Here is a 22,720-nt window from a genome sequence, read left to right on the forward strand (position 1 = left end):
CATATTATGTGTATAGGTACTAAATCCTTAATTGGATGGTGTTTCGTTCAGCAACAAACTATATCTATTAGTTTTAATATATTTTGTGTGAATGAAATTTTATTTAAAAATTTACAGTTCTCTGCTGTATGCTGACAACATAGTTATAGTGTTTATTCACCGACGCCGATGCTAATTTATATATATATATATATATTAAGCTACGAAGTCTCAATTGAATCTTACCCCCGTTTCAGACGGGACACCGGTGTCGCGCTCGTATATAATAAGGAGGCCTTTGTATTCGAATAAAGGGTCCTTTGTATTATATTTATGAACACCCAGAGCTAATGAGTCAACGCATAATTTCGCGATATAAATTAGAACATAAAACTGGCTGCGGTCATAAAAACATGTGTATCGGCGGCTTGAGAATGTAGCGGCCGACGGAAAAGTGTACCATATACGATTTGACTCATTAGCTTGGGGCGTCCATAAACATAAACCCTTTTATTCGAATGCAAAGGCCTCCTTATTATATACAAGCGCGACACCGGTGTCACGTCTGAAACCGGCCTTATTTAGCTTTCCGTTCAAACATACACTGTTTAGTGTTTATACATATTATTATTACAATAATTACTCATACAGTTATTTTATTACAATACAAATTTACAGGAGAGAAAAAAAAACAAAAACATTAAATTATGTGGTCGATTAGAAGAGTAATAATAATACGAGGGTGGGTCAATAAGTCCTTAGAAAAGCCGACAGGTGGCGCGACTAGTACTGTAAGCGGTTTGTTTTCATGCAGCGGCACTACCGATTCAGTATGCTGCGAAGTTTCAATCAGATTGGTCGGGTTGTTGTTTTTTATTTTCGTACATTTAAAAAAAAATTGCTTGTTTACAAAAATGGAGAAAATTGAGTTTAGAGCTGTTATTAAACATTTTAATATAAAAGGGTTAACAGCAAAGGAAATAAAAAATGAGTTGGATTTAGTTCACGGCATATCTGCTCCTTCACTTGCAACTATTTATAACTGGTTAAATGAATTTAAACGTGGTCGTACATCAACAAAGGATGAACCACGCTCAGGACGTCCTGTAGAGGTGACTACACCAGAAATGATCAATAAAATCCACGATATGGTGTTAAGTGACCAAAGATTAAAGTTGAGTGAGATAATTGAGGTTACAGGGATCTCAAAAGGTAGCGTCATTTCTATTTTACATGACAAATTGGGCATGAAAAAAGTTTCTGCAAGATGGGTGCCGCGTTTGCTCACAGTCGACAATAAACGCAATAGGGTGGTGGCCTCTAAAGCCCTGTTGTCGCTCATGCAACGCAATCCGGATGAATTTTTCCGTCGCTTTGTGACTGTAGATGAAACATGGATACACCACTATACTCCCGAGACGAAAGAACAGTCAAAGCAGTGGATTGCGAAAGGCGAACCATGTCCAAAGAAGGCGAAAACCGTAAAATCAGCTGGTAAGGTTATGGCTATTGTATTTTGGGATGCACGTGGAATTATTTTCGTTGACTATTTGGAAAAAGGAAAAAAAATAACAGGGGATTATTATGCATCTTTATTGGACCAGCTAAAAACCGAAATTGAAGAAAAACGGCCTCATTTAAACAGGAAAAAAATCCTCTTTCATCAGGACAATGCCCGTGTTCACACATGTTTACGATCAATGGCTAAAATTGAAGAATTGAAGTTTGAATTGGTCAACCACCCACCGTATTCGCCAGATTTAGCCCCCAGTGACTTTTTCCTTTTCCCAAACTTAAAAAAATGGCTAAGTGGACAACGTTTTTTTTCAAATGAAGAAGTCATCGATCGGACAAATGCTTATTTTGAGGACCTTCCGAAAACTTATTTTTCTGACGGTTTAAAAAAAATTGAGAAACGTCTAACCAAGTGTATTGAGCTCCAAGGAGATTATGTTGAGAAATAAAAAAAAAATACAAAAATAAAAACTGTTTTAATGCTTTTTTCTAAGGAATTATTGACCCACTCTCGTATATCATTCTAGGCTTGCTATCTTGTGGGATTTATTATTTTCTAAATATAAGAAATAATATTTATATTATGTAAGTGGGAGTTTTGAAAGCAATATCATTAGGTAAGTAAACAGTCATAAAATTCTCTGTATATAATCGGGATTTATTTTTGTTATAAAGAATAATTATAATAAAGATATTTTAGAAAGAGTAACAATGTGTTTTATTGTCTATAAAAGTTTGTTTGATTATTCACCATTTGAAAATGGCTGTAGGTATCTATAATATTGGTATTATACATATTTTAGGAAGTGTATTTTGTTTGCTTGTTCACCTATATAACCTAGATTATAACCTAGGGCTGCCAAAACGACAGGTGTCCCGAGACCGCCGCTTTGCAACGCATCAGCTGCCTACCCCCACGGGGCGTCACTGATCGTGAGGGGGAGAGGAATCTTCTATAAACCAACTTCTATAATATCAAAGTTTATAGTCACAGCTCTGACACTGTTACGCCACGTGCTCTTTTGCGTGTAGACTTGTCATCAATGAAATTATTAATGGACGACGCACTCAATACAGTAGCTAGCAAGTAAATTCGCGCATTCGCATGTGTAGGTAGACGTCACGCGATTCAATTATGCGATATCACGCATCGGGAATTTATAGCAATATGACCTTTATTCTAATGGCGTTAGAGCAGTGTTTCTAATGTCAATGTTCATTTGAGTGAACCCGTTCGAACCGAACCATTCGGCAGACCCAACAAAAAGCATCAGGAATTTATAGCAATATCACCTTTATTGTAATGGCGTTAGAACAGATTATGCCATTCGGCAGACCCGACAATAAAGTGAGTGTCATTTTCTTTTCCAGATGATTCGTCCATATTAATTAATGTCATTGCTTGTCATAGGGATATGGGAGAAGAATTAATTTCCGTTTCTCATCCTCACAATACTTCTACATTCGAAATAATGCACTTCCTCAGTTTCCGCAAAGGGTTGATTGATGAAACTCCAGGCGATATCGAAGATATTGAACACATACTGAATTAAGGGTACAGGGAATGTAGTAGCGGTGAAAGTAAATGCGGAGAGATGGTTTTAGTTCCAGAAACGACCATGGTGACGTAGAAGACTCAATATGAAAGTTGCACTGTATGTACTCTTAATATTCACTTTCGTATAGGTCCTTGTAGGTAGAACATATTAATATTATTTAAAATTAATCAATGGATCACTTATGCAGGCCGCCAAATCAAGAGACAGCCGGCGAATTAATTAATAAATAAATAAATAAAATGCTGCATACAATACGTATGATAATGTACCGCTACTGGGTATAACACAGGCACATATAGAGTTGGGTATTTCCCGAGAAAATCTCAATCTCGAGATACGGGATTTCCAGAAAAGAGTTCTCGAGAATTCTCGAGATATCGGGAAATTTAAAAAAACTTGTGAAAATCCTAAAATCAGTGTAAAAACAGACAAAAAAAAATAATGATTTTTTTATGTATGTAAGAAGACAAACAAAATAGAAGTAGGAAAACAAAAATAATTCAAAACATTACTTATTAAAATGGAATTTCAAAAAACACACTCTGTCAATCGCAGCGTCTGACAATCGCGTACCTACGTTTTTGAGACACAACATTCCCTGATGTTGCAAAAATTGCGCTCATTTTGAGTTGATGTTGGCAATTGTGTTAAATGCCCCGATCAGTCTTTGAACGTTTTGTATTTTCTGTCCACTTTTTTCATATAGAAAATAGTTTTATCAATTAATATTTGATTATAAAGAAATCCCGAATCCCGAGAAAAGATTCTCGAGATCCTGGATTTCCCGAAATGTTAAAAAATTCAATTCTCGAGATTCGGGATGGAAAATCTCAAAAATTTCTCGAGAATTCCCGTCGGGAAATTCCCGAAATCCAACTCTAGGCACATACCTATATTATTTCAACTTAACTTCTTAAAAAATAGACTAAATAATTATTCATGTAGTATTTATTAATTCATTGAAAATTTGGAGTTGGGCAAAGCCCACATATATACATACATTATAGTATGGTCATACTACTCTTCAACGCAAGATAAATTTTAATTAACCTTGTTTGTCATCAGTCATCACCAATCATCGTTAGGGTTGCCAACTATCTCGGTTAAGTAAAGATCATTGCAGAAGTAAAGTCACTGTCTATATAGCAGGGGTGTCAATAAAGTCGATCGCCAAACATATGAAAGGGGTGTGATGACTCTCAGCGTTGGTAATACTCGATTTAAAATATTATTCATAAGACGAATTCATCAGGTCAATCCAGATTCACTGTAAATTGACTTAGTCATTATATCAGTGCCAGACTACTTTAGAGACTTTAGACATTCGTCTCGTTACGTCAGTAACACACTTGACTCGAGTGAGTACATGCGAACTTTACGATTGCTTTCTGAATACTTTACCAACTCGTGACGATCAATTTTGTTGCAAGTGCATTATTTTTAAGAAGTTTTACCTTTAACTTTGGAATCTTTTCAGATATCGAAATGATGTTTTACAAAATTGGTACTAAAAATATAGTCTACTAGCAGTATCACCCGGCGCTGCCCGGGAGTGGAATGGTTTAATATTTATCATATCAATTAACGTATTACCATGTATTTGAATATGACATAATTATCATTTTCTAGAAACAATTTACTATATTGCACTAGAAAATAACATAAGCAAGCGATAACATTACGATCAAAATTTACAGATTTAGAGCAGGTCGACCAAAGGAAATAAACCTGATGTTATTTACCGATTTGTTATCAGCACTAGATAGAGGCCGCCAGGTTGACTGTTCCTTCAATGGTTTCTCGACCACGACATGCTGATGAAAAAACTCACGCTAATTGGATTCTCGAATCAATTTCTAAAGTTATTCAGGAATTATTTCAACAATTCGTATTGTACGGCCTCTATCAGGCACACATATTTGAAGCAACTTCTGGTGTCCTTCATGACTCAAACTTGGATCCATTGATGTTGCAATGATATGGGATTTGTAATTAAAATGGTTTTCATTGTTTGCTGATAACTTGAATCTCTTTTTAGAAGTTGGTACTTTGAACGATTGTCGTCAATCCAAACTTGATATAGATAATACATTAGATTAGGATAGGCGTAACAAAATGGACTATATTGATAAATGCAGTATTTTATCGTTTATTAAAACCTCACGAGTATTGTTTTTTCAATATTCTATGCATGGCAGTAATTATCTCTTGATGGATTTTGGCATTGCCTCTGACAGTAAACTGACGTTTAGTAGGTACCTGGCCAAATGGTTACCATTTTGTAATAAGGCGCTACAAATGATGGGCTTTGTCTTGCGTAGGTACCTCTCAGGGTTTTTCGCAACAGACTTGAAAGTGGATCGATTGTCTGGGCCTCGCATCAGTTGAAGTACGGCCTTGGAGTGGAGTGGGTTCAGAAGATTTTTTAAAGATACGTTTACTTTAGGCTGTATGGATATTATCCGACTGATTTTATCTTAGGTAGGTACTAATAAGCCCCCCCTTCAGCAAGAAGGTTTTTAACTACCTCTTGAAGGATCAGCTCAGTCGGTTGGAGAGGTTATTAATGAAAAGAATTATTTTTTAAAATAAAATTGGGTTGCAACCTTTAAATTTATTGTTACTTTTAATACAGCATTTAATTATATAAGAATTTAGTTAATGGTTATTTTAATCGGTAATTACTCCAGACACGTAGTTGGTATTGCAAAGCAGAGTTTAATTTTAAAAAATGCGCGTGAAAAATCCACCCGTAGGTTGTACGTGGATGGAATTTATTAAATTTTAATTTAAAGCCCGTATCGATACGTAAAGGTACGTATATAATTACTTCCCGTAATAGCGGCGAGTTTTGACTGATGTGAGTGACTGAAGATTCTGACTGATCCGGGTGGTTGATTCGAGAGACTGAGTCCGACTGATGATTAATTACCCAGAAGCTCTTCCCTTGCTTCTGATTGGTCGAAAGAGATAGTGAAATTTTACCCATGATTTTTAATTGTCGTCCTACGAAATATCCCTTGTTTAATTAATTTGAATTTACCGGTGCGTCGGAAGGACCGAGTGTTTAGAGATATTATGTTATGTTCAAGTGGGCGGATGTATTGTCGTTATAAAATGACGTCTATGTAATTTGGTTGATTTTAAATGAATTTATAAAGAGCCTTTGAGTGGCGGTCTCTGACATAGACCAGCGATTAATGTCTTATGACGAGAGTAAACACATGACTAGATTGATGTTTGAAGTATATGCATTTAAAGCTACTTATCGGGTACCTATTAACATGATAATAGGCCCTGTAATTGAAATCCACCGACCTGCACATAAATATTTGTGAGTTTACGATGGAACAAAGTGTCTGACGTCTTTACCTTAACAACTACCTACTATAATAATACTTAATTTAGCTTAAAATTACGTCCTTTATAGTAATATGAAATAATATTTTACTATTTTCACAAAATAAGAAAACATTATTTCTTCATAGAGGAAATTCGCTGCTTGCTTGGGGTAATGGCATTATTTTACTGGGGCGCCGACTCAATGGGAGTCATCCCCGTTATCTGTAGTTACTGTCTCTTAGATTGCCTTGAGGTATTTGTTTTTACCATTGTTGAGTTCTTTGGGCCTCGGTGGCTTCGCGACCGGCCAGAGGCCCAATTTGAGGTCTCGATTAAGTTTATCTCTTGTGAATTTAAAAAGCTGGTACATTCTTCTTTCGGCCGTCCGTCGATTGCCGATTGCTCGCTCCTCCTTTTCATTCTTTGCATCGTCTGTTTTCGTGCATCATGTGTTTGCCGCCGTTCGGTTCATGGTGGCTTTGGGAAGGGGGTCCGTCGTTGTTTCGTTTGGTGAGTAGCAGGTTTATTGGCGATTGTTCTCCTTTGATTTTCTCTTTTGATTTGGTGAATCATCTGTGATCATTTTATCGGCGATTGTTCTTTCTTCTGTTTTTTTTTTGTCTTCTGATTTGGTGTAGCGTCCGGGTTTTTGCCGAGTTCTTGTAGACGGTTAGTCGCTGCTGTTTGATAGTCGTCCATGAAGAAATATTTTCTTGTATCTGAGTAAGAGTCTTCGGGGTCTAATTCGGCCTTGGTTTCTTCCGCATATATGAGAATGTGTCTCAGGTATTCCTCATCGTGATTTGTTTTGTGTTGTGTCAGGTCGTCGGTGGCTGCTTGGACCTGTCGTTCAAAATCGTTTTCGGATTTCGATTCCCTGAATCTTTTGGCTTGTGCGATCCTTTCCTCCTTGTAGAATTTATCGTAGTCGAAATCCGGGGGATCTGAGTCAAAATCCGGGGGATTCGATGTTTCAGTTTCCGGGATCTCTTCGACATCCGATTCTGGGGTCTTTGTCTGTTCAGGTTCCGGTTCCGAGGTTTCTTCGGGTTCGGGTTCCTGGGTTTCAGATGTTGCGGTTTCTGAAGTCTCATTGAGTTCCGTTTCCGGTGTCTCGCTTGATTCATTTACCGGTGCGGATGTGGCCTGGAGGTTTTCAAGTTGTTTAAGTATTTTCCGGATTATGTCCGTGCTGGTTTCAATATCCGGGCTCTCGGTTACTTCAGTTATTGGAGCAACGTGAGTTTCCGTTTCCGGTGTCTTTGCTATGTTAGTTTGGGTTTCCGAGTTTTTGGTGGCGGTTTCTCGTAGAGTGTTCCGCTCGTAGATCTCTTCGGTTTTTTGTATAGTCTGTTTGGCTTTGGCAAGTAGTTCGTCGAGGGAGATTTTCATCTTCTTGTTGGCCAGATCAGCGGCGATGGTCGACTGATGTTGAGTCTGGTTGATATCCTCTGATGGTTTTAGTATGTCTGGCTTACTTGGAGTCTGGATGGTTTGATTCCAAGGGATTTTATTTGGTCTGGGCTGAGATTTGGCAGTGTGGGCTGCTTGGTCTTTCTTGGTTTGGTGGCTCGGTAGGGCTGGGCAGTCGCGTGTCAGGTGTTTGTAATTCTGACTGTGCGCGCATTGTCTGTCCGGGTAATTGCGTCGGGGTGTTTCAATTGTCACCCTTGTCTGCAGCACACGTCGGGTTGTAAATATTTTCAGCCCTTTGTCGGTAGATAAAAGCTTGACGAGGACGAGCGGCATTGGATAATTGCTCGTCCCTTGAGTCATGCGTGTCGATGTGATTATCGGCAGTCCTTGTTTGAGGAGGTCATCTGTGATGTCATCCGTTCTGACATGTGGCGGGATACCTCTGACGACGACCTTTAGAATTTTGTCTTCCATAGGTGTCGGAGCTGATGATTTGCGGAGGGCTGGGATCTTGTAGGCTTCCTTCTTGGCGGGCGGCAGCGAGGGTGCCTTCTTTGGTTTAAAGTCAGCATTCCTCTCCGTCGACCGGTGAGATTGGGTCTGTGTGTCCTTGCAAGGGAATTTTGGCGCTTTTGAATTGAGGGCCATTTCCCTGAGGGCTTTTCCATCTTTGCCATCTTTGCCATCGATCAATGGTGTGATTCCCGCAACGTTCCATTTTTGACCGCTGTTTCTATACCGCACAGCTATATAAAGGGCAGGATTTTATTTCATTTGGCCACTTCTCGTCTGACACACGTACCGACAACACCTCTCTGCAGCCGCTCCGATCTCAGCCTTCACTATTGAATTAATTCTGCAAAGATTATTCAGTACTGTTATCGCACCGGACTCCAGATACCATCGACTCGCCGCTATCATCGCCAGCCTGAGGATTCTAGCAGACATCTACCTGCCGCTGAACAGTCTTTCTAAAGATAATCGCCGACAGCCGAATAACCTAGAATCTTCGCCCGGGCCTTCATAGTGGAGAATCGACCCGTCAATCGTGTCCAGACCTGAATTGCGCCTCTCTCGCCTACCCGCCCACCAAATCACATATACCTACCTACTATCCACCTCCCAGTGAAGTGCTTGGCAGCGTGCCACTGCTTTCGTGTGCTCCAAAGTGTTGTGTTTCGAGTGTGTCCGTGGAGTGCAACGCTGACAGTTCCGGGCAGTTCTGTGTTTTTGTCGTGTGCGATCCGAGCATACCTTCATCCCACCGGAGTTGTCGTGTCCCGGATCGCATAAATCGACGGCGGCCCCGTTCAGCTCGGTCCAGCCAGTAACAGTGCCCCAGAGAGACCACCGGATCACCGCGCCTCAGGAGCCGAGGCTACAGCTAAGCTTTCTATCACTCTGTTATCCTATTCATTTATATTTCACTCTTGTCCGTACATTTTTACTATAAATTCATCAACTCGCATAGAATAAATTAAATACCTATAAACTTTAAATTCTTTCAAACTTACAAAAAGCACAGAGGCTTCACCTACCTGCTTTTGTAACAATAGATTCGCTCGGTCCGTCTGACCCTTTTTACGCCGCGTACCCGCATACCGATAAAATTCCGAAAACCTCAGCTCGCTGACGAGACCCTTTCTCAGCCCCTTTTCCAGCCCCTAAACTAATACCTAAAACTTCTATCACACCTACCGACAACCCATCCAACCCTCCCCCCCTACCTACCCCGACCCCCCTACCCACCGCGCAACAACATTGCGCAATATTTTCAAATTATTTTCGCGCCCTTTAACTTAAACTAATGATATTTGTTTTCCACTTATTGCACAAACTTGGATTGCGCAATACTAACCCTCCCCCCCTACCTACCGCGCATTAACATTGCGCAATATTTTTAAATTTTTAAATTTTTTAAATTGACTTTCGCGCCAAACAATATTCTTAAACCCCTGCAATATTGCACAAATCGAATTGCGCAATATCAATATCAACCCTCCCCTACCTACTCCGACCCCCCTACCTACCGCGCATTAACATTGCGCAATAAATTTAAACTCATTTTTTCGCGCCGTTTATCAACAATTTTACTTACTACAACATTGCACAAATTTGGATTGCGCAATTTTAATTTTTTTAATTGTTTAACTTCTTAACTTTTTTAACTTTTTAATTTTAAAATTTTTTTAATTCTTTAATTCTTTATTTCCTTTAATTTTTATTATCTCTAATTTCTATTTTATTTACTTTTATTTTTACAATATTGCACAAATTAGATTGCGCAATAATAAATAAATAATAACTTACAAACCCTCTATCTTTTCTCAACCGCTATCTTCTATCTCTCACATCTATTTAAAATGGCTCCCGCCAAAAAGAAAAACCAAAATTCAACCCAACCCTCGTTGATCACTCAACTACTGGCCTTCCTTGTGAATGTTCAAGTTCCACCGGCCGAAGCAGAGCTCATGGACCAACTACAAACTTTCATTAAACAACGCGCACCCGCTGACATCTCCACTTCTCCCCCAGGTACACCGACTACAGGACGCCAGACCAGGAGCACCTCCCGGAATAATCAACCCGCCCCCCCCCAGCTCCCTGACTCCCAAGCTACCATCACCCCAGATGAAATCCACAACTTGGACTCAGAAGAGGAGGACAGCCTTATTAACACCTCCAATTCCACAACCTCCCCCCTCACGAAGGAGATCCTCAAAACAATAATCGAACAGACTCCCAAAGGATTGGAAACAATCACTGAGGACGAAGCAACTTCCCCGCTCAACCACTCCACCCCTATACCTATCGGAAAAAAAGCGCGTAAAAGAATGGAGCACAACGAAACCAGGAGAAACGCCTCGAGCTCCTCAACCAGCTCGCCCTCGCACCAAGACCCCAAAAACCAAGTGACTCCCCCCACGAAGAAGACCACAACTGATCCACCACCTATCTCACCATCACTTCCTTCCAGTGCTTCATCAAGCACAAATTCAAGCCCAAAAACCCCCGCCCCAACCACGATCTCGTCTGCACCTGTCAACAAGACGATCAAAATCCCGCCCATTGTCCTCCATGACAAAGCCACCTACCGGAAATTTCAAACATACATGTTCCGCATAGGCAAGCCAATAGCCGATGCCGTTGACACCCAAAAAGGAATCAAGGTCACCCTCCCGTCAATGGATACCTACAGAAAAGCCCAAGACCACATCCAATCAGAAAAGATCTCGTACAACACGTACGATCTCCAGACTCGAAAACCCTACAAAATCGTCCTCAGAGGGTTGGATCCAAAATTCACCGAGGAAGAGATCCTAGAGGAACTTACGCAAGTCCTCGACTACCCAGTCCTCAAAGTCCAGAGGATGAACAAAGGACCAAATAGGACCCCCATGCCCCTGGTCCTATTAGATGTCGAGAAGACAGAGCGTGGAAAGGAAGTTTACAACCTAACCGCGATCTGGCAGCCCCGCATCCAGGCCGAGCCACTGAGACGAAAAACCTCCGCCGGGCAATGCCATAAATGCCAAGGATACAACCACTCAGCCATGAATTGCTTCGCCCCCCCCAGATGCGTTAAATGCGGAGAACAACACATCTCCTCCTCCTGCGCACACACGCGGGAGATGGGCCCCGCGACATGTGCAAACTGCCAAGGACCGCATCCTGCGAACTTCAAGGGTTGCCCAAGACGACCCGGCAATCAAGGATTTGCCAGACGCCTGCCCCCGCAACCACTGATGAGCCGGCCAGTCCAACGCCCAAACACCTGGGCCACAATAGCGGCCTCTCAGATGAACAGCGCCCCCCGAACCCAGGACATCCCATCCACCACCACCAAAGCCCCCGCAGCCCACCCATCCACTTCCACCTTCACCACCCTCCCGCGGGATCATCCACAGGTACAGCATATTTTGATGCTGTCCCAAAGGTTGAAGGCCCTGTCGGAGGAAGTCAACTCCTCGCTAGAGCTAATATGCCCAACCCTCTATGGCCGGTAAAATAAAACCAACATCACTTCAGACCGCGATCTGGAATACTCGAGGTTCACTCCTCAAAGACAAACACGAAGTCCGACACTTCCTGCGTGAGCACGACATTGACATACTTCTTGTCAATGAAACATGGCTCAAACCCTCGCACCATATTAATATACCGAACTACACTATCCACAGAACCGACAGACTCACTAAAGGTGGCGGAACAGCCATCATCGTAAAATCACATATCGAGCACTGTTCAATACACTCTCAGCCACCCGCGCGCGTCACACGTCCGGCTATAGAATCTACCTCGATATTAGTAACCACTAAGAATTACGGCTTAGTTAAATTCACAGCTATCTACTGTCCTCCGAAACAGAAACCCACCAGATCAGACTTCGATAACTTATTGGACACCAACAATACTCCCACAGTCATTGCCGGAGACTTCAACGCCAAGCATTCCGCTTGGAACAACCGTAAGTCAACGGCTCGTGGAGTAGTGTTATACGATTTCATTCAAGCTAGCCAATCAGTGATAGTCGCACCTCTGACGCCCACTAACTTCCCAACCAGAGGCATGCCTAGTATTCTCGATTTCGCTATCATCCGTAATACCAACTACATCCCCATCATTCGTACGGTAGATGAACTAAACTCCGATCATAAACCGGTCCTAATGTTCCTCGGGGATGCATTGGACCCACTAGTTACGACACCAGACTCCCAAAGATATAAAGTATCCTCGGAAGATTTTGCCATTCATCTGGAGGAACACCACACGATTCCATTAGATCTCTCGTCAACACCTAAAATAGATGCCGCAATAGGGGAACTGACAGCCTCTATAAACGAGGCGATCAAGTCCGCCTCAACTTTGATCAGTCAGACTGATACCCACAGAATGGATATGCTTAAATCCACCAGACTTAAAATCACGGCGAGAAACCGCACCAGGAAAATCTCCCAAATCCTGGGGGACCGGCCCTCTTTCCTCAAGTTTAAGAAACTAAGGAAGGAGGTCCGCAATCTAAACGCCACACACGCTAGTGAGACCTGGAACTCCAAACTCACAGAGTTACTTAAGGGCAGTGACCCCTTCTGGAAACTCTCTAAAGCCTTGAGGATAAAGAAATGTCCTATCACTCCTCTGAAAGCCCATAATAAAATGGTCTTCACGACTGGAGAAAAACTCGAGGTATTTGCGGACAGCCTCCAAAATCAATTTAGACCCAACGAATTAGACACATCTAAAAGGTCCACCAGAAGACACCTAAAATCAATTGAAGACAGGGCCAGCGCAATCATACATGATAGAATAGATCCTCCACCACCTCCGATCACGCCAACCTCTACTCAGGAAGTTGAATATTTAATCTCACGACTTAAAAATCGTTCAGCGCCAGACAACGACGGAGTGAGCAACCTCTCCCTCAAGAATTTACCAGAAAAAGGCATCCTTGCCTTAACAGGGATCTTCAATGCCTGTCTAGAGCTGCAATACTTTCCAGATGTCTGGAAACTTGCTGACATCATACTCCTGCCAAAACCGGGCAAGGATCACACTCTCCCCGAAAGTCACCGGCCAATCAGCCTCCTCCCTACGATGAGCAAACTCTTAGAAAGACTCATAAATGCCAGACTTCAAATCATTATCCATAAGAAGAAACTCATACCAGACGTTCAGCATGGGTTCAGAGCCGGTCACGCCACGAACCATCAACTGCTGCGCGTAACAGAATACATAACAGACGGTTTCAATCATCATAAATCTACAGTTGGCTTGTTCTTAGATATTGCTAAGGCCTTCGATAAAGTTTGGATCGAAGGCCTCATTGTTAAACTCTCAGAGGCCGAAATCGATCAGCCAATTATTCAAATCCTACACTCGTTCATCACCGACAGACACTTCGCAGTCAAACTGTTCGGAGAAAGATCCTCAATCAGACCCGCAAGCGCCGGAGTCCCACAAGGTTCCGTTCTCGCTCCGTCTCTGTATAACCTCTATACAAGAGACATTCCAATCCCATCAGACACCCCATTAGCTTCATGCATAATAGCACAATATGCAGACGATACAGCGATCCTCTCCCGATCGATGAATCAAGACAGAGCTACAGAACTAGTCCAAAGGGCGGCCGACCAGGTTTCCGCCTGGTGCGACAAATGGCGCATAAAGATAAACGCAGACAAGAGTAACGCCATTTGCTTCAGGCGCAACTTTAGGAAGAAGCCTCCTCCTAAACGTAAGCGCAAATTTCCACACCTGATAATGCATAAAACTAAAATCCCTTGGACCAATACGGTCAAATATCTTGGTCTAACGCTAGACACAGCACTCAACTTTTCAAAACACATTAGCGATAAAAGACGCCAAGCCGACATAGTCTTAGCTAAGCTCAAACCCATGATAGGACATAGGAGCAAACTTGCCTATCGCAGCAAGTTGCTATTATACACAGCTATCTTTCGCCCCATTATGACCTACGCGTGCCCCGTCTGGGCATTTGCCGGCTTAAAATTCATCAACAGATTACAAATCGTACAGAACAAAACTCTCAGAGCAATCACCAATGCTCCCTGGTTCGTCAGGAACACCACACTCCACAGCGATCTTAACTTGGAAACCCTCCAAACCCACATCCTCAAGCTCACGAAGCAATTCTACAGCTCCATCAACAACCATCCCAACACGACAATTAAAGACCTATTACATTACGACATACACGCTCATTATCAATTTGACCGACCAAGAAGGGTACTTCTACTAATGCCCCCCTCCCCTAAATAAATATCCTTTTTTCCTATATTCTTCTCTTTTTTGTATACTCTTTTCTTCTTGTACTTTTCTATATGATTACAGACCCCTTGACACTCAAACTAGACCGACCAACACCCAGGATGTCCGGATGACCCAGGAGGGTACTTCTATTAATTCCCCCCTCCACTAATAAAAATATCCTTTCTCCTTATATACTTCTCTTTCTGTTTACTCGTTACTTCTTGTACTTCTCTATATGATTACAGATCCCTTGCCACTCAACCTAGACCGACCACCACCCAAGATGTCCAGACGACCCAGGAGGGTACTTCTAATAAATCCCCCCTCCCCTAAATAAATATCCTTTTTCCTTATATTATTTTCTCCCCCTACAGATTAAAACCACAGCGGAGGGGTTTTTGGCCGGTTGTGGGCTTGCTCACCTCCGGAGTTTTTTCCCCCCTCTGCGGCTCAAATTTTGATGAGCAAACGGGCTAAGACCCGAAGTAACACACGATAAAGATGCGATTATGGATGCCGATCTTGCTTTTTGGCCTTCTCTCAGTCTTCGTGGGAGCACCGGCTGGTGCGGAAGAAGATGACCCCGGCTCTGGATTCGGACTAGACGAACGCCAGACCCCACAGGCTGAACGCTGGACTCTGCAAAGCCGGACAGAAGCGAGACGTGGGGTGGGGAGATGTTGGGGGCCTGTGACGGCGGCGGTCCTTGTTGTTGTTTGCTAGAAGAAACACTTTTTAAATATACTTACTAGAAATTCCTTCACCCAGATCCTAAACCTGGTCTCGGTCGGTCGCGAAGCCGCCGAAACCAGGTCCTCTCACTCCAATCATGCTTCACTCCAGATAGATACTTCATATAAAGGGGATAGACGCTAAAAACCGTCTAGGTGGCCCAAATGAATAAGCACATACCCTAAGTAAGTAAGTAGTCATTTGGCGACACTTGCGGTCTAGCACCCGTCGCGAGCAGTCGCCTTTCCGTGCGCTCCGACTCCAGCTGAGATATTCAATCCGACCAAGACCTTCAATCTACCCGCAGTACCAGCCGACATAGCAATTACCTACTTTGCTACATCCCGCCGACCAGCAAAAAATTACCTACTTTTGCCGCTACCAGCCAACCAGCAAGGAAGTACCTACTTTCTGCCGCTACCTGCCAGCCAGCAAAGAATTACCTACTTTTTTGCCGCTACCTGCCGACCGAGCAAATTACCCATTTGCACACCGCCGCAAGTGTCTAACCGATCATCCGCCTACGACAAGATGGAACACATCCAAATCGAGTTAACCAGACTCGCCGCATTCCGGCCCACCAAACTGAGGGACCTCATGACGCTGCACTTCCTGCTCTTGACGGCATATCAGGAGCAGGCCGAGTCGGCGTTACCCGCAAACCCCCAGGAAATTGATCAGGAAATTTTATGTCTCAAAACCGTATGCGATTGTCAGATGCAGCGATTGACAGTCTGTGTTTTTTGAAATTATATTTTAATAAGTAATGTTTTGAATTATTATTGTTTCTCTTCTTCTATTTTGTTTGTCTTCTTACATAAATAAAAAAAAAAAGATTTTTTCGGAAATTGTCTCTTCTTACACTGATTTTAGGATTTTCACAGTTTTTTTTTAATTTCCCGATATCTCGAGAATTTTCGAGAATTCTTTTCTGGAAATCCCGAATCTAGAGAATTCAAAATTTCATCATTTCGGGAAATCCCGAATCTCGAGATTGAGATTTTCTCGGGAAATACCCATATCTATAAGCCATATAAGTATTATGATTATTTTGAAAGAATTATATTATGTATTTATATTGGTTTGTTCATATAATCTACGACATTTGTTATGAATTAAGTGTCTCGAAAACTTGAAATCTTTTAATGTTTCACTCGTGTTTCACAGCCTGTTTTAACAAAAATGAGAAAGCTGCCAGCGATTTTGGACCAAAGATTGGCTGAAGAGTTGAAATCGATGTCTTCGAGTGATGACGACTTTGATACAGTCCTTGCGAATACATTGTGTGCTGATGATTTTTATGATGATAAGTGTTATGAAGAAAATAAATCGGTGTATGTAGTTGTACGCGCGTTAGAAGTTATACTTCTTTGGCTTAACAAAACAAAAACAAAACTTGTGGTAAGCTAGATTCTTTGACTAACTCTTAATTATTATCTTGTTAAATTACACACCCAAGAAAAGGGACCGCTTATTGGAACGCCGTTGGATTATTTATATACACTTTAACTTATATTACTAAATTATATAATGGTCTCTCGTTGTTTTTATTTTTAAAGTACCAACTGTCTGACGTTTAATCGTTTGTTTACGTAAGGAATTGACAATTGGCCGACAATAATTAATTCGCTGCCTAGGCAATGCAACAATTCTAAACTATAATATTAAACTCACGTCACGATTGCAGTATCATACTGTGGCGTAAAGGTAGTGCGTTCGGCTGATAACCGAACAATCGGTGTATCGAATCCAATCGAGTGCGTTTTTTTTCGTGTGAAAAAATAAATTATGTGTTACATGTCAAACGCCAAAAATACACTCTGATCTGATTTCCCAAACGCGCCAAAAGAAGTATAACTTCAAAAATATTCTCTGTTATTATAGTTTGTGCGATTAGATTATAGGAATGATTTCCAAATTTTTTTATTTGGAGGAATCATTGAAACATTTTCTAAAATATATAGGAACCTCTACCTGATGGACACAATACCTAATGTGCTAAGGTCCAGGAGGATTAAATTCAATTGTATAGTGTGAGTTGCTAAACCCCACTCTTATGCGCATCGGTACGATGATGTAGGTTTTGGCAAGTACATTTCTATGTTAGGTACTCAAATAGAATATAGTGCCAAAACCACTCGCATGGGAGAAAAATTAAATCATGTTTTTATTAGTTTCATTGATATTTTTTTAATTGCTGAACGAATTTGAATGTCGTTCTTTATATATTTATATTTTTTCTGTGATTTTATTTGGCGTAATGACATATTTTCCAAGAAGTGGTGACAATATTTTTAACATATAATAATTATCCACTTTTATTTATAACGGTGGCAGGCTATATACGAAAAAATATTAAGAACCACAGAAACAAAGCCACAGTTAGGGATGTCATATTGAAAGAAAATTCTTGGTCAATACGCCAATGCGCCGCCTCAATTTTAGTATCATAATGAAAGAAAATATTTATACTTGGTCTTTTTTAACAACAGAAAAAGTTGAATATTTTGGCTAAAATACGTACATCTACAATACGAGTGTCCAAATGCCTAAATGAATCATTGATTTTCTGATATCTTCACCCTGTGGAATCCACATTATGATCCATCTGAAGCAAGTTCTGTGAATAGAAATAACCAATATTTTATAAACAGGTGAAGCTAGACTCGGTGGCCCATTCTACGACTACGCTGAAGAGGAAAAATTAAGTTTCTTTTAAAGCTGAAGGAAATGGACATAAAAAAATATGGAAATTTAACTGACAGGGTTTGCTGCGCTCACTCACAAAGCTGGAATCAAGTCTGCAGTTATATGCATCACCTTCTTGGATCGGTTGGATGGAGATCAGGTACCTAGACATGTATTTTTTACAACGTTTTTCTTAGTTCGTAATCTTGTCCGGTACAAATCTTGCAATCGATTTTTAACTAACTTCCCGACTAGCTAGACATTTGAAACTATTAGAATTTATCAGAACACGATGCCAATGCATTTTTTTAATACTTTTAGCCATCTTTAAGTAGAATTGAATTCATTTTCAGTTAATTCTGTTTTGCATGAAGAGTTATTTCGACACAATTATCGGTTGTTAGGGGTCTGGGGTCCTAGCAACTAAATTATTAATATATACTTGCGTTACTATGGAAATCAATATGACATGTCAAGTACAAATTTTTTTACCACAGAATTTAAAAACGTTGTAAGTATAAAAAAAGTTCTTTTTATCTTGTAATTATGTACTCTTAACATACCCACTCACAGACATTCGAAAAGTCAGTAGCAAAGCAATGTTATACGTATAGTTATTTAAATTTTTTCGTTCATTCTTTTTTATTCATGAACAATATCCATATTACTTTTTTCATATCTACGAAATCTACTATCAACAGTGGTATTATTCGCATTCCTTCCATAATTTTCTGTCAAGAAACACATGGCCTGCCCACTCACACAGGATATCTAGTGTTAGTAAATAACAATAATCAATTAAGTAGGTAATTCTTTTGATAAATACCTACCAAAAAGTATAGGTAATAAACTATTATTTTTATTCAACAAATAATTGACAAGATGTAAGGATGTAACAATGCTTCTACCTACCAGAGGCACCTAGCGGAAAAATACGAAGCTTGCAATCTGAGACATTTTTTTTGATAATTTACAATTTCAACTGTATTAATAAATATGTATCTGAAAACATTAAAAAAAATATATTATAATATACAAAGATAAACCCACAATTGTTATAAACTGTCATTTTGTCACAGGACTGCATTTAATTATTGCATTATATTTTATGGTCATATTCATTATTAAAATTTAGTTTATTAAGCTTTCAATTTTTCCGCGTAAAGATTTTTGACTAATTTAAATTTAAACTAAAATTAAATTTAATTTTAAACTATGAATATTTTTTATATTTATTTAAAAGCACATCAATTTTTATAAAAATACTAGTTGACCCGGCAAACGTTGTTCTGCCATATAAATTATTTCTAGTGAATATTTTGGTTGTTAAATAAAAAATAACGAATGTATCGTAAGTGTGTGGGGATGGGATCTATGACAGAAAGAGGAATAGAGCGCTGTAGACGATGACCGCCGATAAAAACAAAAAAACATCAACCATTCATTTTCTCAATTCAAAATGAATAATGATGTTCATAATGAATGAATTACCTGTGACAGGATCTCGTTGTTTACTGTTTATGCAATATCCGTCTTGTCCCTTCCAGAAAATTAGCGGATATTGGAGAGCGTCGTATGAACGGTGTGTGTCAGCGATGAACTCCAGATTATTGTTTCTTCTTCGAATCACGATTTCTCGCGTCGATGTGCGGTCGCCAACCATGATTCCAGCAATGTCGTCAACAACAGTCGCATTGAATCGACGTACGTGCTCTCCAGCTGGTGTTTTATCAGGATTGATGACAATAGCGTGATTGTCACTTTGCAATTCGTGCATGTGTGCTTTGAAGAATTTCAATAATTCATTGTGCTCATTCAACAGGGCGTCCAGTTCGCCGACGATGCGCCTGGCATTAGGCAAATTGAGGCTATTGTAGCCGCAACGTTGTGCATCCACATTGTAAAAATGTATGTAGTTCGTTTGGCATTGGCAGCAATGAGCCTACTTTGTGGTATACTTGGCCTTTGATTTTGAACGTAGAATGGAATTGTTGACCATTTGCCGCAGTATTGTGAACTATTTCTGTTGCTTCGGACGAAGTCATTTGGAAGCATGAATTGAATGTGCGAATGGACTTCAGGAACAGGTTTGAATCTGGAACCGTGCCGATGAGCAAGCCGTTCAATGGTTCTGGTGGTATCTCAATTTCTGGTAGTTGCACTTTTCCTGATGCGCAACAAATCCCGGCTGACTCATGTTTGAATTTGAGCGCATGACAATGGGGACATTCTTTGTCCATAGCACCAATCAGCACTTTCGGATGAGCGGAATATTCAATATCTGGCTCGTACTCGAATGCGAGACGAAAGAACGAAGCGGATGTAAATGTTCGATGTACTTGTTGGCGTTGTCGGTCATTTGCTCTGCGTGTGTTAACTACGAACCGGCGCGCTTGGCTCCGTTCCAATTGTCGTTGTTGATTTCGTTCAGCTCGTGCCTCTTGTGATTGAGATGCACGCAATTGCGACATCCTTACACGCACGTTTTTGTTATCTTGTTATCTTATTGGATTTGCTCGTCTGTTCTTTCTGCTCTACTATTTCGCATGTTTGTTGCTTTATTTTTTCGACGGCCCAAATGACCCCCCTTGCGTCTTACTGGCATTGTGCACTGTAATACACGCACATAAAAATAGATAAATTAAAATAAATCGTACAAAATTTTACACGCACTGCATTGTGATATGCCGAATGAAATGTCAAAATGACGCGACGCTTCTCTTGAATTCTTTTCGGATGTAGCGCCATCTGTCATTCAACAACATAAATAATTTCATTCTGTTTGAAATACGAACGACGGTTAAATTTGTTCATACAAAAATAATAAAATCGCGATTAAGAAATGGGAGGGTGGGGGTAGGAGAGTGAAAAATTGGGGTTATAGGTATTTTTGATGTTAAATAATAAAAAAAATACAAAAAAAAAATTGTCAAAAAAATAAAAGAAAAATTTTCTGGATAGAGATACCCTAATCACCTAGCGGTATGAAATATAGTTGTTGACCTATTCTCATACCTAACAAATATACATAAAAAAATTCATAAAAATCGGTCGAGCCATTTCGGAGGAGTTCGACCACAAACATCGTGACACAAGATTTTTATATATATAGAGATTAATTTGTATAACTTGAAATCCTTTTAATTTATATGATATCTTATTTAGTTATGGTCCCAATATTTAAGCTCATTTTGATATTTATAAGTTTTGATAGATGCTACTCGTACAAAAATTCCTGGGCATATTTGATTGAAACTACTTTGATCCAACTGTGCTGTGTGTGATCTTCTTGGTCATTTCCTCATGACTGAGGATCATGACCACCTTGAAATTCCGTACAAGACTTTCCACCCCACTTGATCCTCTGTTTCTTTCAGGGCAGAGTGATAAAAAGCTGCATTATCTGCCGTTTTATCTCTATACCTTTTTGATAAATCATACAATATACACCATATTAAATACTCCCAGTACGTACTTCTTTGATTGCATTCTATCTGAGAGAGAAATAAGGTATTTGATTGTTATTATTGGTTGAATAATAATAAACATCATATTCCATAGAGCAGGATTTCCCAAACTTTTTCTGCAATGGAACACTTCGCAAACCCGGAAATTTTAGCGGAACGCTTAGTTTATTTTGTAGGTTATTTATTAGCGCAGCTAACCATTCTGCCAATTTTGGCAACTGTCGTTAAACTGACAAGACTTGTCAGCCGGTCAGTTAAAAATAATATACCCCATCTTTTTCATGCGCACGGTGTGAGAAAAGATGGTCCTCCGTCTGTACCTAGATCATGCCCCCCATATTATCCCGAAGCGGGCCATCTACTTATCGCTATGGTTAAAGGAAAGGCAATGTGACGATCTACAGTTGCATATTCCAAGTGGTGTTCGAGGTAAAATTACATTTTTTTTCACAGTGCATGTTTGGGATGTGTGTTTATCTCACTTGGCTGGTCGATCTCTCACGCCGGCTCCCCCTCCCGTAAGCCCAGGCCCCCAGGCCAGAGGCCTGTCAGCCCCCCCCTTTGTGGAAGCCATTACCTATCTAGATACTTGGCGTCATAAACATCAGTGGAGATTGATCATCACTCGCCTTTCAATATGAAGTAGATTCTTTAATTATTTTAGTTTTACTTCTTTAAATGTGTTGCAGTGTATAAATCCTTTCCAAATGGTCGCGGAACACCTATTACCCGCGGAACATAGTTTGGGAAACCCTGTCATAGAGAATAAGAAACTTAAGTGTTTAAATAATCACCATATTTTTTTTTAGGTATTGACACCAAAAGCTACTCTGCTTGAATGGGAAGACAGGCCCATGTCGATAGTGATTCGTTACATGAAGAAATATCTGAAAAGTATCAATAGACTCCCATATGGAAATATTTAACATTTGGCATTTTACTAGAATGAATTTTTAGATATTGTAGTTTTTGAGCCAATATCCAGGAATATCAAAGTTGAGACCTTTTCTTTTCTTTAGAATTTCCTGCATCATAAAATTTTTCCGTCCAGAATCCAACTCGAGAACTTTGATTTTTGTCTTTCCTTCTAAAAACTCCTTAAGGATTTACCCTTATTATATATTATATATATTACTCCTTAACCCACTCAATATGACGTCAAATAACTCAATTTTAGGTCACAAGCCAATGGATAAGAACCCCTGATGTAGTAGAAATATCAACCTTTTATAACTGATACGAACATTGATT

This window comes from Rhyacophila brunnea, unplaced genomic scaffold, assembly GCF_057557595.1.
Source record: "Rhyacophila brunnea isolate RB1 unplaced genomic scaffold, BYU_Rbru_1.0 scaffold_15, whole genome shotgun sequence".
Lineage (NCBI taxonomy): Eukaryota > Metazoa > Arthropoda > Insecta > Trichoptera > Rhyacophilidae > Rhyacophila > Rhyacophila brunnea.